We start from the raw sequence: 16044 nt of genomic DNA on the forward strand, positions 1-16044 counted from the left end.
CATATGAATGAAGTTCAATATTTTTAGCGTCTCCTTGGACTTTTTTATTTTTGTCTAAAAAACAAAGGAATAAATGAGCACGCGCAGAGGCCTACATCAAAAATATATTAAGGACATCAAAAAGCGCCAGCTGTCATAAAAAAAAAAATTGTCTAAGGTCTTTCTTTCTGACGAACTTTGCAGACTCTATGCCCGAAGAATAACTGAATCCCTTTTTTTCAACAAAGGGTGTCTCAGTGGTGAAGGTCATACGGAAATATATTTATCTAAAGAACAAAAGAATCATCATTCTTCAGATTTCACCAAATATCTACTTCACAAGTTCAATGAGAATTTGTAAAACTGGTCTAACATGGTGACGGTATTGAATATTTTCAAGTAATCAGAGTTCTATCCTTTAATTCGAAATATTATACTCATGTTCAAATAAATATATGTTCTTGGCCTTTCTTTTTGATATCTTAGGTACGGTAAATTTCTCGTTTTAAAATATAATTGTAACCAATGATATTTTCCTCAAATTAAATAAAAAGTTTTTCTCGTAGTACTACATGCACGCTAAACACGTTCCTTTAATGGGAGTTTAAACCAAAGAACGGATAAAGTCACATATCTCGTTGAACCGTAAGAATGGAGAAAAGTTTATTGGTCTTTCATTCAGCATATTCCAATATGTTCCTTCACCAGTAGGCTTCGCTTTACATCTAAGCGTTTCAGATACTTCCCGCTAATCTTACCAGTATAGTACAAATGGCCATGGGCCACATGAGGTTTAAAATCCAACACGTAATTATTGCTTTTATTGTTTAATAATAATAAGGAAAACCATAACAATGGGCAGTATCTAAAGGATAAGTGTGACTTCGGGCAGGGAAGTATAATATATATAATATAATATATATTTATATATAATATAAATCCATATATATATAAATATAATTAATATCTATATATATATATATATCTATATATATATATATATATTACGGCCACTTGAAGACCACAAAACCCGTCGCAGTTCTCAAAAGACGTATCTTAATTAGCTCTCAAGTCTGTGTCAGTTGTGAAAATTTACACAGAACAACGTAACACTTACAAAGGAAATCGTAAAAAAAAGAAAAAAAAAGTGCTATTCAAAGCTACCCTGGTAGGACGGGAACCCGCTCCCTTTCTCCTCTCAAAAAAGTCAAAGCTTCCCAACCAATACTGCCAGTTACAGTAACCGTCATTCATAATAAAATAACATACACAACCTTGCCTTTTCATAAATTCCATTCCCAGCGAGCTGCTTCCAATGTTGTCATTAACGATCACCCAATATTTTCATATTCTCCATTTCTTCGGGGCCTATCATTGGAGCCCAAGAATACTTGCCATGCTCAAAGCATCCATGAAGACCGCCTTCATATGTGACGATAAATACCTGAAAAAGAAGAAAAACATGCTTCATTAACAAGTTCGATATGAAATCAAATAAAAGAAAACTTTACAGCTACAGTGCCACGAAAGATATTACCATTGAGCCACTAACGATAATTTGTGGGTTTCGAATGAATTTCTCATCATCGCGATTCATTTCAATAAACTATATTTACTTGCTGTGAGGACACTTGTCGAAAATCAAGGAATAATCAACATATCTGGCATCTTCTTATCATCCTCTCTGTTTCCTTAGGAGTGTACTGATATATATCTATTATGTGCAGAGCAGTTATCCTAAACTCGACAATCTTCCAGTTACTAAGGGTGAAAACCGAGTAAAAATAATAATAATAATAATAAAATTAAGCCGTAGTTTTCTTCAGCCCCCAAAAGAAGTTATCAACAATAAAACCAAGTCAGGAAGCATATTCACTGAATAACCCTCGTCTCCCAGCACCATGCCAAGAAAAAGGCAAACACGAAATTATATGAAAAGACAGCAAATAAGACCCTTTCTGATGTAGATACTTTTCCAAAATGATAATAAAAATAATAATCCGGATCATCAAAAGTTTTCAGACGATAAATATAAAACCCTACCCAAAAGAATAAGTAGAAAAATTATTTTGTGAATCATAATCACGATCTCTATATCAACCACGATTCCTTCATCCATCTCTCTCCCTTGACCTCGAAGTAGAATGTTTCAGTCAAGTGGAGGAGGAGGAGGAGAAGCAGGTCGATCTTAACCTCCAAAATGAGAAGTGATTGTGAAGAACAAGGCGCTGTTGTCCTTATACGCCTTTCCTCTCCTTTAGAGCCTTGGGTTGAGTAAACAAACGGCCCTCTCTCTCTCTCTCTCTCTCTCTCACAGCTAGATCATACGGTGTACTTGGATTTCATTCAAATAATTACCCTGACGATTATTAACAAAGACAGTATTTCTTTAATAAAAACTGTGGGAGGAACATTCTTAAAATTCAAGAAATGATATGGTTATAAATACAGATGAAATAATATATGAAAGGATAGCAGAAATCCCGATAAGAAGAATTTGATTACTTGGAGAGAGAGAGAGAGAGAGAGAGAGAGAGAGAGAGAGATAGAGAGTCTCACCCGTATAATATTCATTTCCATCCCTGATGTTTTCTTTGGTAACGGAGCTCAGATGGTCTCCTTTTCCCCTCACTCTCACCGAGGGAGCCTTTAGCATTCCTTCGACCCTCACTCACCCATTTCCTTTCCTCAGACCTCCTAGACTAGAGTAACCCTCCACCCTACCATCAAACACCCTCACTACCTATTTTACCCATAATGAACTCGCACCCAGCTCCCCTCTTTAACAATTCACTTTTGGCACCATTTAAATGGTAGGGCCACGAGACTGCCTACCAACTCTCCCCTTCTCTCAGAAGAGGCCAGGATATAAAAAGAAGCGAAAAAATCGAATAACAGGAGGTTTGGATTAATAATGAAAACAACCATTCCCCATTATATCAGTATGTAGGAGAGGCAAAACTGTTACCCAGCCACAGACAAGGGTATGTGACTAGTAAAATCATATGCGCGCGTGCGCGCGCACACACACTTTTCTATATGTAGCATAACTAGCATAATATAAATCGTGAGCACAACTGATCACTGTACGTGAGCCACAAACCTTTTTGTCATGACACTTCAATGCCCAACCTTGTTCGTGCAAGACTTACACTGAAGATGCCACAATCTTGAGCCTGTGTACGACTTAATACAAAATTCGGTGATCTTCAGTTAACAATATCTCCAGAAAAAAACTAGGCTCTAAAAAAGTTACATAAACTCCATTCCAACTGTGCTATGCTGAGGTTCCTAAACAAAGACGACCATAAAATTTCATACTAAATAATGAAACTACTCGAGATTTCCTTATATATTTTTTACATTTACTCGTTTCATACTTATATTAATCGTCCCCTTTAGTAAATGCTTTTGTTCAAAGCCTTTGATATGACTAGGAATTGCCTTTTCTCTCCTCTCGCCTTAATCAGCCCCAAATGTAAAGGGTTAATCTGGTCCGATTCGGTTACTAACCTCTCCCCAACCCCTTGAGTTTAAAAATATAGTGGTGATTATTTAGTCATCAAAGAGATTTTACATAACATTTCCTCATCACCCCCAACTCTATCTACAGAAAACTAAGTATAGTCCCTACGGCTTGATATAACGTAAGAAATTAGTGCCGTAGGCATCAGTTCTGCTCTCTTGTCTGGTCTGCATATCTGTCGTACAGCACCTCGGAACTTGATCGTTCTCAAGTAACTTCGTAAGAGGCGTTTCTTTTCCCCTAGCAATGCTTATTGTAGCCTGAACCATCGTCAGACGAGTTTCCATAAGATCCATTTCTAATGTTTTCAGAGAGCCAGTAACCACAACTTCCCAGAGGCACAACGATGTGACACCGCGCAATACCAAAGTCTCTGAAAGTCTTTTACAATATTACTGAAGAACACCTTCTCCCCTATGCCAGAATTTATTTACATATACTTTTCCCCAACTCTACTATCTTAATGAGCAGTCTTGCTATAATTCCTTTCTTTCATACGTGGTTGTTCATTTTGAAGGTGGGCTGCTCGAAAAGTTGTTGGTCTTTTCTGCCTCGTCTAACTCTGTATAAACGAAGAGGATAACACCTTTTCCCACTGATTTTTTGGACCTAGGACTATAACCTCAATAATTCCCAAAGGCATATTTTTCACTACAAAATATGGACTTAAATCATCACAATTATTGCAAGATATTACTGCAAAAGTCTATAAGAGTCATTTTTCCGTTTCCTAAGCGCAAGCAACAAGTCGCAGCGTTTCTGTTCTTTTACATTTACTTGAAGAGATGGAAACAATAAAGTTAAGACATGCATATCAATTATATATACACACTGTATGGAAATATCTTGATTTTCTTAACCTATGATATAATAAAAATCAGATTTAATTTTTCTTGTTTGTCCTCCCCAGCTGACAGTAGGGGAAACATGGCACAGTCACCCAATCCCGCAAACCGGTCTGTCCGTCCCGGATGGGAGACATCCATCCTCCTCCTTCAACCCAGGGCGGGGTAAGGAAGGGGATCGGGAGGGTAGGCGAGACAGCAGCGCTGAGTTCCAGCCAACACGGTCGTTTGTCGTTTTATAATATTGAACCAAATGAAGCAAATGACTGACGTTTCCATAGTGGATAAAGATACCTTACGTTGTTTTCGTTTTGCTATTGTGAATTACGTATTGCAGATTTTACACAAAACCAGTGAGTACGAAACCTTAGCCATCGGGAGGCACTTCCCATCTTTAGCGTCTAAAATAAGCAGTGCTCTGTTACACATTTTGTTACTATTAGAAAGACCTGGCCTTATGTCAGTACGGGCTCACGAGGATATCCGTATACCCCGTGGATATGTGATATTTGTTCCTGCTGACAGTTTGATGTCATATGGGTGATGTTCCTATTTCCCTGGGGCATAGGAGGGGTATTACTTTGGGAAACAGGAATACCCCACTCCTAGACTACCTTATGTAATTAGGCCTCCTTGCTTACCTGGCTTCTGCTGATGGAGTTCAGCTTAGCGAAGGATTTGTTCCCCATCATAGAGGGGAGGTTGTCAGTGAGTGCTCCTTTGATAATTCGCCACGGTTTTTTTACTTCACTGTCCTTGAATACTGATTTCCCGCCTTCCAATGAACGTTTGATGATTTTCATTTCAACAATCTGTGGCTGCCACAATACTGACTTCATTATCAATGATAGCTCCCTTGTGATCATATCTTCTTTCTGCTATGTCTCCCCCTTTTTTTCTCTTCAACATATGATTTATAGAAGTCATTAAGAGAGATGGCGTCAACTACAAGTAGTTTTTCGAAAGTGGAGTCCTAAATTCAAATTTGTTTACCCAGATGTTATTGGGGTCTTTGCATCCTGAAATAAAGTCTAAAACGCGTAAATTATATATATGTGTGTGTGTGTATTACATATACATATATATATATATATATATATATATATATATATATATATATATATATATATATTATATATAACGGTTTTTTTCCACGAAGGAAAAAATGAAAAAGCGATATAGCCAAGTACTTTCGGTCCTGTTTGGACCCCCCAGTAAAGGGTCCGAACAGGACCGAAAGTACTTGGCTATCTCGCTTTTTTCATTTTTTTCCTTCGAGGACAAAAAACCTTTATTTATACATAGCATCACGTTTTACATACTTCGTGATCAAGTTATTCATATATATATATATATATATATATATTATATGATATATATATATATATATACACACACACATATATATTTATAAAGGGAGGGGGTCACTTTATCCAATGTATCAAATAGCAAATTAAAATTATCAACAGTCTCACCAATATATTCCCCTTGAAAGCAATTTACTTCTGCTACACGAAAGTAACGTACAAGGGTTAACTCAGGCATCGCAAGGAAGAATCAAAACATAACGTACTCTTCTAAAAATTAACTGGAGTCATCATATACTCTGCATTCTTATTAACCAGGCCATAGGTGCAGATGGACAAACACAATATGCGTGTCTCCGGAAAAGAAAGAAGATCTCGCCACCTGACCACCAACGGCACAATGAAGAACAGAGCAACGGAGATATCGTAACCAAGATCGCCGATCGCAAAGAAACTCCATCTAAGGGTTCACGAACGTCAAAAGAAAGATCGAGAAATTCTATGAAGGACCGTTACCAATAAATCACGGAATATATGTAAGGTGGAAATAAAATTAGAAATGAGCTGTGAAGTTGATTATAACTTAGTTATGAAATTTCTTGAGTTAGTAAACATACGGAAGGGAAAACCACGTTTCTTTATTGATAATTTCCACTAAATAATTTATATCAGGTCTTTAAATGTAAAAATGCCACTTGAATGGTTACAAACGTAGGCTTAACACAGAGAACGTTGTACGTGTATAGCAAGACAAACATTAACAGGCGGCGGCTACACTTTCCTAATACACAAAACTCAGAAATACTTTTGAAACAGGTACTTCTTGAGACTTGGTCTCCAGAGAAACCCAATAAAACCTCACAATCCACTAACAGCAGCCCATGTCAGCCTCCCCTCTCGGCTCCTCTTTTTCCCTCAAATACCCAGATTAAAATGATAATCCACGACAAAATCCCCAGCAGTGAGGGTAACACTCCATATCTCGCTAATAAAGGACATTTCTACAATAAAAACAAGATTCTTCATATATATATATACTATATGTATATATATATATATATATATATATCTATATTATAATATATATATATATATATATAATATATAATATATTATTGGGCACCCGAACATCATGTACATGCATGCATTTATATGGGCTTATAATAAACGTATGTCAACTTCAAATTTTGGGATATAAAAACCAATTTAAATCCTGCATTTGCTTTCGGGTCTTCATTTCAATAAATTTCAGCTGTCACTCCAATAAATCTTTGACAAAATTTCATTTCTAAGAACAGATTCCTCTTCAGTTACAGGAGGATGCGTTAAATAATGTATCATTAACAGCTACCACAAGGGTGGACGTTAAATAATGTATCATTTATAAGGGTGTTCATTAAATACCTAATAAATCATTTATAGCTACCTCAAGGGTGAGAGCTACCACAAGGGTGTGCATTAAATAATGTATCTTTTATAGCTATCACAAGAGTGTGTTGAATAATGTATCATGTACAGCTACCATGAGGGTGTGCATTACATAATGTATCATTTACAGCTACAATGAAGGTGTGCGTTAAATAAAGTATCATTTATAGCTACCACAAGGGTGTGTTAAATAAGGTATCTTTTATAGGTACCACAAGTTTGCATTAAAAAAATTGTATCACTTATAATGTATCTTTTATAGCTACCACAAGGGTGTACATTAAATAATGTATCATTGATAGCTACCTCAAGGGTGTGTTGAATAATGTATCATTTACAGCTACCATGAAGCTGTGTGTTAAATAATGTATCATTTATGGCTACCACATGTGTGTGTGTGTGTGTGTGTGTGTTAAATAAAGCATCATTTATGGCTATCAAGAGAGTGTGCGTTAAATAATGTATCATTTATCGATACCAGGAGGGTGTGCGTTACACAATGTATCATTTATAGCTAACACATGGGTGTGCGTTAAAAAAATAAATCATTTATAGCTGCCAAAAGGGTGTGTGTTAAATAATGTATCTTGTATAACTACCACAAGAGTGTGCATTAAATAAATCAATTATAGCTACCACAAGGATCTGCATTAAATAATGTATCATTTAAAGCTACCACAAAGGTGTGCATCAAATAATGTATCTTTTATAGCTACCACAAGGGTTTGCGTTACACAATGTACATCAACTAACTGAACGAAATTGCTGGCAACATTTCCAGACCAAGAAAACCTAAAACGAGAGGAGGATTCCAACCCAGGAAGAGTCGCCGGCGAACGTATCATTTTATTAATGACCACTTCACTAAATTATTTTTGCTTCACAGAATCTACTGGAACCGATTTCTACTTCATCACTGCTACCCCTAGGAAGCATTTTCTCCCCCACCCCCGGACGCCCTTTGGCAACGCAGACCTGTATTTTGTAAAGAAACCAGTCCCAGACTCTTAATTATAATTCCAGATCATTTCGGTAATAACAGTCATCCGACCTCTGGACGCAACCTTCCACAGGACACTAACAAAGGCGTTATTTGCGGACGCCTCCGGAGCCAAGGAGAGATGTTCATACCAACTGATCATATGACTGATGCTCATCAAAAACAATTGGCGTTACGAATATCCCTGAAAAAAATAAAAATAACACAAGAGATGACCATTTCATAAATCAAACACTCTAAATTTACAAATAACAGGCAGCTCAGCAATTACGGATAAAAAAAGTTCTCGGTCATGGCGGAAAAAAAGCACTGACAGTTAATTGCACATAAGAAATGCTATCAGTTATTAAAAAATATCAATGTACGATATCTTGAACGTTTGGTGCGATTTTAAGTGATACTTTTGCCTCGACCAATGGCCTAACTTATCGACATCTACCTTGTGTGTGTGTGTGTGTGTGTGTTGTCTCCTGTCATTAATTTTAGTTATGTAACTTTAAAAGACAGCGGATGGGTTGAAAAAAAAAATGGCATTGTCACGCCATATCACCCTGAATCAATCAACCAATCGTCAGCCAAATCCTGGGAAAGAGAATTATGAGAGACAAGAGAAAACCAGACAGTTCAGTAGCATGATGCTCGTGAGGCCAATGGCTGCAGTGGACAAAACTCAACGTGGCAGCACCACACAAGTGCCAATACCCTCAACCGCAAGTGTTTGCCGACACAAACAAGATAATTGCCGCCAGGTAACGCCGGCCGTGCCAATATCTCATCTCCATGCGGCACGCTTCATTGCAACATCAATCGCGCTAAAAAAAAAATGAAGTTTCCTTCAACACAAAATGTATGTAAGTTTATATAGAAAAACCAAGGCGGGTAACATAATCAATTAAAGCGCCGCATATAACAACTGAGTGCGGGGCTAGAAAAAGAAAAATGTCAAGCGGCACCAACATGTGCCAAGTAACACCAGTAACAAACGCAGTATTTAGCACCCACAAGGGCCATGTGGCACCAACTTCAGAATCCCCATGTGGCAACCACTAAAGAAGCCCCACGTGGCACTGACTATCAAAGTTTTAGGTGACATTCCAGATTCCGTGGCACCTGTACCATAACTCTCGCGAGGAATACTTTCACGGCTCTCTTGAAAAGTACTCGAAAAACAATTCGAATCAAGCAATTTCTTTCCTCCACTTTCAACAAGACTACTTATTATAAATTTACCGTTTTCTTTATCGTTGTTCTTGCAAATTACTTGGCACTATTCAGAATGAACGAAAAATTTCAAAATTAATCCACACTGGCCTCCGATTATCATTACTGTAAGAACTAACATACACACAAACAGCTGTTAGGTTCACACCTCAACCATACGCTTGGGATAAGAAAAAAAATCGACTATGTATTATGTCAAAAATCCACTCATATGAAGAGATATCAGCTATAAAGTAGGAAGTCAATAAAAGTCATTCTCGCTTATTCCATAAACAAATGAGAGAGAGAGAGAGAGAGAGAGAGAGAGAGAGAGAGAGAGAGAGAGAGAGAGAGAGCCATGCACACACAAAAACCACGACCGTAAATCTTTGGAGAGGGTAATTTCAGAGCGTCAGCGGCAGGTTCTGTTGTGATGCACGAGTCTGGCCAGCATCCAAAGCTTCTCTAAGGAGGAAAACGAAGGAGGAGGAGGAGGAAGGAGGAGGAGGAGGAGGAGGAGCAATATGAAAAAAGTTGGGAAGGAAGCTGGGAGGAAAATATAGGAGGGCCACAAAAAGATGACAAGAGTGAATTGAAAGACAAAAATAAAGATGTAAGGAGAGAGAGAGAGAGAGAGAGAGAGAGAGAGAGAGAGAGAGAGAGAGAGAGAGAATAATAAATGGTTTGACCTTAGTCGGGAGTAAAATACCTCGTCGAGGCTTCAATTTTGATGGTATACTCTGACTGGGCAACGAACGCTCACGTCCTCTCTCTCTCTCTCTGTGTCTCTCTCTCTCTCACTCTCTCTCTCGCTCTCGTCTCTCTCTCTCTCCAACTGCGACCAACAACAGTCACCTAAAACTAAGTTCATAATTCACGTCTTAGGTTAATTGAGGCACGCTGGATTTTAAGAAATGTACCCATCTGCCTTTCCCCCGGTTGAAGACTCGACCTCGCCAGAGAGAGAGAGAGAGAGAGAGAGAGAGAGAGAGAGAGAGAGAGAGAGAGAGAGAGACTTTCTCTCGTCGAAAGCCAATGACATAAAACGGAATGAAACAAAAAAAACCAAAAAAACTGAAAACCCTATAATGTTCAAAATCAAAGTCTATCCTTATTACAATTGTTCTTTCAACTTAAAAACCTGAAAAAGCGGCAAAAACAGAAATTTACTTTAGTTCACGAAATTATAATAATAATTGTAATTAGATTTTCACTTCGAGATGATAAAGGGGAACGGAAGCCTAACAACAGAAGGTACAAATATGAAAATAAGAAAAAATAATAAGGTTGAGAAGGAAGTGGCATAAACGCCAACAGAGGGAGAAAGGGAGCATGCGGATTATGAAGGCTATCGAGTAAGTGGTGGAGGGGAAAGGCCGTAGAGGAATGAAAGAACTTCGTGGAAAAGAGAGAGAGAGAGAGAGAGAGAGAGAGAGAGAGAGAGAGAGAGAGAGAGAGAAACAATAAAGTCACGGTATAATAAGAAAAGAAAACGGTAGAGTGGTAGAGTGATGATGCACCGACAAGTTTAATGTATTGGAGCTGCAACTGGCACATCTAAGAATAGTACGAGCAAGTTCAAAACATGACCGTACAGAGTACGAGGATATATAGAGGCAGTACACGTAGTAGCCGTAGTAAAAAGGCATAGTAATAATTATCAAATGATTTCAAGTGACTAGCTTCGCCGATGTTCAAGTACCCTGTCCTGGGACCTTGAAACCCAAGATGTTAATATGTTGTTGAAACCCAAGCCAATAAGACTGTAGCGGGAGCGGAGTCGAGCGTGTAGTTTACTCTCAGACTACCAACGCAATATCGATTATACTCCAGAGGTAAACTTCTCCGCGTGTCTTCCGCCGTTTCGTTCCCGTAACTAGTCATATATGCCAATGTCATACCACCACCATTCGACGCAGGAACAACAGTAACAGCAACAATTATATAACTCAGGCGGCACATAATTTGTGATTACTCTTTGCTGTAACTTGCACTTTTCATTTACTGAGTGTTATAATATCAAAGACGTAATCTTTAACGTAACCCTCAAGACAAATATTAAAAATATTAAAAACAAGCATCTGGAAGAGATACTAAACCGGTGTGTGCAAAAAATCTCTCTCTCTCTCTCTCTCTCTCCTCTCGTCATCTCCTCTCTCTCTCTCTATAAATAAATAAATAAATAAAAATACATTAACTATCAACATCTGCGAAAATATAATTTGCTCTGTATTACATTTACTGACTGCAAGAGTCTGTGTGTGTGTGTTATGTTATGTACGTATGGATACAACTATGTGAAGTGATCCTATTCTTATGACTTGGAAACTTTTTAAATAAAGCTAAAGAGAGTGATTTCAACTTCTGATCAAAATGGGGGATAGTTTTTTACTTCCCATAATTTCTACCAAAGTTGTGAATTGCTAAAGATGAAAAATCTTGAACGTAGCTAATATCCTCAAAAGACCACATCCTAACAACTGTTTCACATTTTTATCAATTCCACTTTCGCAAGGGAAAACTTAATAGAAAATATGATAAATTGCAACAAAATGTTTTTCCAATGTTGGTTCTCTGTAAAAGAAAACTATTGAGAAGGCTTTGTCTGGACAAGTCTGTCCGCGCTGTCCGCACTCAGATCTTAAAAACTGCTGAGGCTAGAGCGCTGCAAGTTGGTTGTTGACCATCCACCCTCCAATCATCAAACATAACAAATTGCAGCCCTCTAGCTTCAGTGGTTTTAATTTTAAAGATTATAGTTGGCCATAATAATGCGTCTGGCATCGCAGCAACACAGGCCACTACGGTAGGTTGAGAGTTTCATAGGCCATGGCTGAGATTCATACTTCATTATACACTGTACGGAAAACTTGATTGCGCCGAAGATACTTCGGCGCATTTTTCACTTGCTTTATTTCCTCTTCAAACGAGGATATCTTTGACAATTCCAAAAACCTCACCCTCAGCTTGAGAAATTCCTTGGAAATTAGACTTTTGCTTTAAAAAAATGTTCATACAAATGTCTGGTATCAAAAAATAAAACATTCTTAAATTTGGAATGCTTCAAAACGGGACCAAATTTTCGAAATACGAATTTCATCTTCAAATGAATTTGTTAAGGAATTAAAAAGTTCATCTATACAATAAGACGTCTACTTTCAAATGAAAAAAAAAATCAGTATTAATATTGAAACTTCAGTCCACACTGACCGAAAAATGAGTATTTGGGGAATTTGTTTTTGCGTCAATGTATACGTATGATATCCTACTAAATATTTCGGAGTTTTACTATCTAATAAATATCTAAATTACATTACGAAGAATGTCCACTATGAATATACACAGGGGAAAAACTATTTAAAAAAACATCGCAAACACATTTAAATGAAATAATCGCTTAAGCACACAAGGACGACTTCCGAATGAGCACGCAGCAATATTTCTCACAACTCGGCATTTTTCACAGATGCCCCAATGAACACGTACCACAAACTGCAATACGTGAGACTGCTTACTTCTAATTAAATCTTACCAAACTTGAAAATTTCCTTTGAAGTTAAAGCATACTCAGACTTCTTTCTTCACTCCTAATTTCTATATTCCCCTCAATTTCCACTTATAATTCAGGCGTTTTCTTTCAAGTATTCGCTCTCCGGCTCTTCATAGAAAAACAGCGCTCTCTGTGTTCGTCTCCGAAGTGCCCTTGTGGCGAAATTTCGGCTTTTCACACATCTTTATTTATTATACACAGGTTTCCTCATTTTAAAATCCTTCTCATTCATTTATACGAAGGCACCTCCGATAACGTTAGAGATCAATAAAACCTAAGCTTCATAACCGTCATCTACCAGAATGTTACAAAATTAGTTACAAACTTGAGAAATTATTCTAAATTCAAAATAATTAATACTTCAACGACAAAACAAATCACTGACCACACGAGACTATGGAGCGCACCTCGTGTTCAACAGCACGTAACTGACAAAGTGGGTGACAAAGGACTGAAATTTCTAATGAATTAGCAATTGTTTAATGAGAGAGAGAGAGAGAGAGAGAGAGAGAGAGAGAGAGAGAGAGAGAGAGAGAGAGAGACTATAAGTATGACCTCGACTGATAAATGCCAGCTACTTCTGAATTTAAATTTAAACTGCACTCCATGACTCCGTGGAGCCCACACAAATAAAATTGATCAACGTCAAACCCTCAAGCCATTACATTTTTGTTATCACATCATGTCAATAAGGTTGCTACTGAAGGATAACGGTAAATGGTTACTACATTCGCGGTTTTTTCCCAGGAAAAATTCTAATAATTTTTATCTAAGTGTTTCTCCTAATGATCTTCCCTATCTACTTACAAATGGAAACAGGAATTGCGTGATGAGAGAGAGAGAGAGAGAGAAACTACCTTAATTAAATATACACCGTAAAATAACTACCCACTGATTTCGAAAAGAATGCAAACATCAAACTAAAATGATCACCATCGCCGTCTTTATCATTATTATAAGAACAACAACAATCGGAAGGATCATAATAGAATGAATTACCTCCGTTGTTATAGACACGGCAGCCTCTCGTGTTCTTCTGAAAAGGAAAATCATTAACGTGTCCCAAACTCTACTGCTGTCGAAGAAACGATATTCCATGGCTCTCGAACGAGCTCCTCTTCTCCTTCTGAGAAAAATGAAATAGAAAATACGGAAACCAAATATGAATTTGAAGGGCACCATTAATTATAAACAACACATTCAAGAGCAACCCCATTGAAACCCTGTATCCAATTCATACAAATACAACCTAAAACATTCTTGAGAGAGAGAGAGAGAGAGAGAGAGAGAGAGCCCTCTTCAAATACTATAAATCTAAACACTGAAAAATAATTTTTACAAACCACGGCAAAACGTATAAATAAAAGACCGCAAATACTCAACCAAAAGAAAATATAAAACGCTGAATGAAAGAGAATAAAAAAAAAGTTTCTTAAAAGAATTCCAACGACCATATTAATGACCGACGGATTTTTTTTTCTTTCCTCTTGCGTCGGATTAATGAGAATCTCTGAATGCACACAAGAAAACCAAACAAAAGCATCCAAAGCAAAAGACTGGGTCACAGTCAATAAGAATTTCTCTTTCTCTCTCTCTCTCTCTTCATTAGTGTATATATGTACACACACACACACACACACACACAACACACACACACACATATATATATATATATATATTATATATATATATATTTATATATATGTAACTTAGGTATAATGGGAAGTAAGAGCCTCTGGCCAAGGGGGAAAACGCGGTATGGGGAGGGGGAGGAGGAGGTGGTGTTGGGGGTGGGGGGGTGGGGGGGGGGGAAATCAGTATGGTGGGACAGATGTGGTTCAGGGGTATGGGGGTGTAGCCAGAGGTGACTGCAGTATGAATAATTGGCAGGGAGGGGAGGGGGGGGGGAGGGGAGGGGGGGGGGTGGGGGGGGGGGAGGAAGGGGCAATGAGCGGTAACGGGAAAGGAGAATTTCTGAAAGAAGCAGAAATCAATATTTTTGGATAAACTTGACTTTTGAGCCGAGAACATAATTGCACGATCTTGTCAATAACCTCAGTGTGTCGACTCGATTTTGAGAAAACAGTTATTGAGAATTTCGCGAAATCTGAAAGCCTTCTTTAACATTTTCTAAATAACTGGAGCGTAAACAAAAAGCTCTGCCAGCAATTAAAACCAACAGCATAAAATCGGTTCTTATCCCGGAAGGTTAAACGTCGTAATTTTTCTGTAAACTAATTTCTGTTATGAAACTTGGAAGATATCGGAAATATGCAATATTTATTGTAGCAGCAGTTACCAAGAGAGAGAGAGAGAGAGAGAGAGAGAGAGAGAGAGAGAGAGAGAGAGAGAGAACCTGCTTCAACAATAGTATAAATTAAATAAAATTACTTTCAAAGGATGAAAATAAAATTTCTGTTATACCTAGCAATGACATCAAAAGTCTAGTTTAACCAAAAATTGGAAATTAAATGCACTAAGTCATCTTTAATGTAATATACAACACATTTTTTTTTTTTACAAACATCACGGTAATACAATATCGTTAGAATGTTTCCAGGAATTCAAATATTCATAAATTTAATTCATGACAATCAAGATTAAAACTATAATAAAACTACTCCTCTAACAATTATTCAAAAATACTTAGAAATCCTGACGGAAACTACTTGCGTAAAAGTTTCATCCTTAAATGTGAGTACACACATTAATTAAGCATATGCTCAGTTGACATTGTCGAGCACCAAAGACGAAAAGGACTTCCGGTTTCAAGACTTTCAAGGCAGCAACTGACATTTCACTTCATAATCCCTTACCAGTAGATATCACAAAGTGACATTTGCCTGCTAATGAATTTGACGTTATTAACCAGTTATTTTTTTCTACCCAGTTTCTCTTTTCTTACATAAGGGCATCGTCTCACACGAATGCATTCGACATATTGAAAGACAACAGGAAGCTTTCGGAAGCAATTTGACATAGTAAATGCTTAACAATCTGCTCAGTATTGCTGCCGGTTGACAATGTAAAAGTGAGTCGAGCCGAGAGCTTGATAGAGGACTAACTATCAAGTAATATACACTAAATGCATTTGCTGTTTTCTCTAAACAAAACCCAGCATAGTCCATCGAATTCGCCATTTATCACCCTGAAACCTTTCTGCCATTCTGCTTGTACAAACAATACCACCCCCTTCCTAATCCTTGCTT

At 37.5% G+C, this 16044-nt stretch overlaps 1 protein-coding gene across 6 annotated transcripts in view; it reads right to left on the reverse strand.

Annotated features, from left to right (window-relative positions):
- LOC135217915 (collagen alpha-1(I) chain-like) overlaps positions 1 to 16044 on the reverse strand; it is a 494010-nt gene that overhangs the window by 134869 nt on the left and 343097 nt on the right. For 2 of the 6 annotated variants that reach the window (XM_064253997.1, XM_064253996.1), the window contains one exon: positions 1259 to 1423. The exons of the other annotated variants lie outside the window; for them this stretch is intronic. The gene's annotated coding sequence lies outside the window, so the exon portion shown is untranslated. The remainder of the gene's footprint in view (positions 1 to 1258; positions 1424 to 16044) is intronic. 6 annotated transcript variants of the gene reach the window in all.

The sequence above is a fragment of the Macrobrachium nipponense genome, chromosome 9 (assembly GCF_015104395.2).
Source record: "Macrobrachium nipponense isolate FS-2020 chromosome 9, ASM1510439v2, whole genome shotgun sequence".
Classification (NCBI taxonomy): Eukaryota; Metazoa; Arthropoda; class Malacostraca; order Decapoda; family Palaemonidae; genus Macrobrachium; species Macrobrachium nipponense.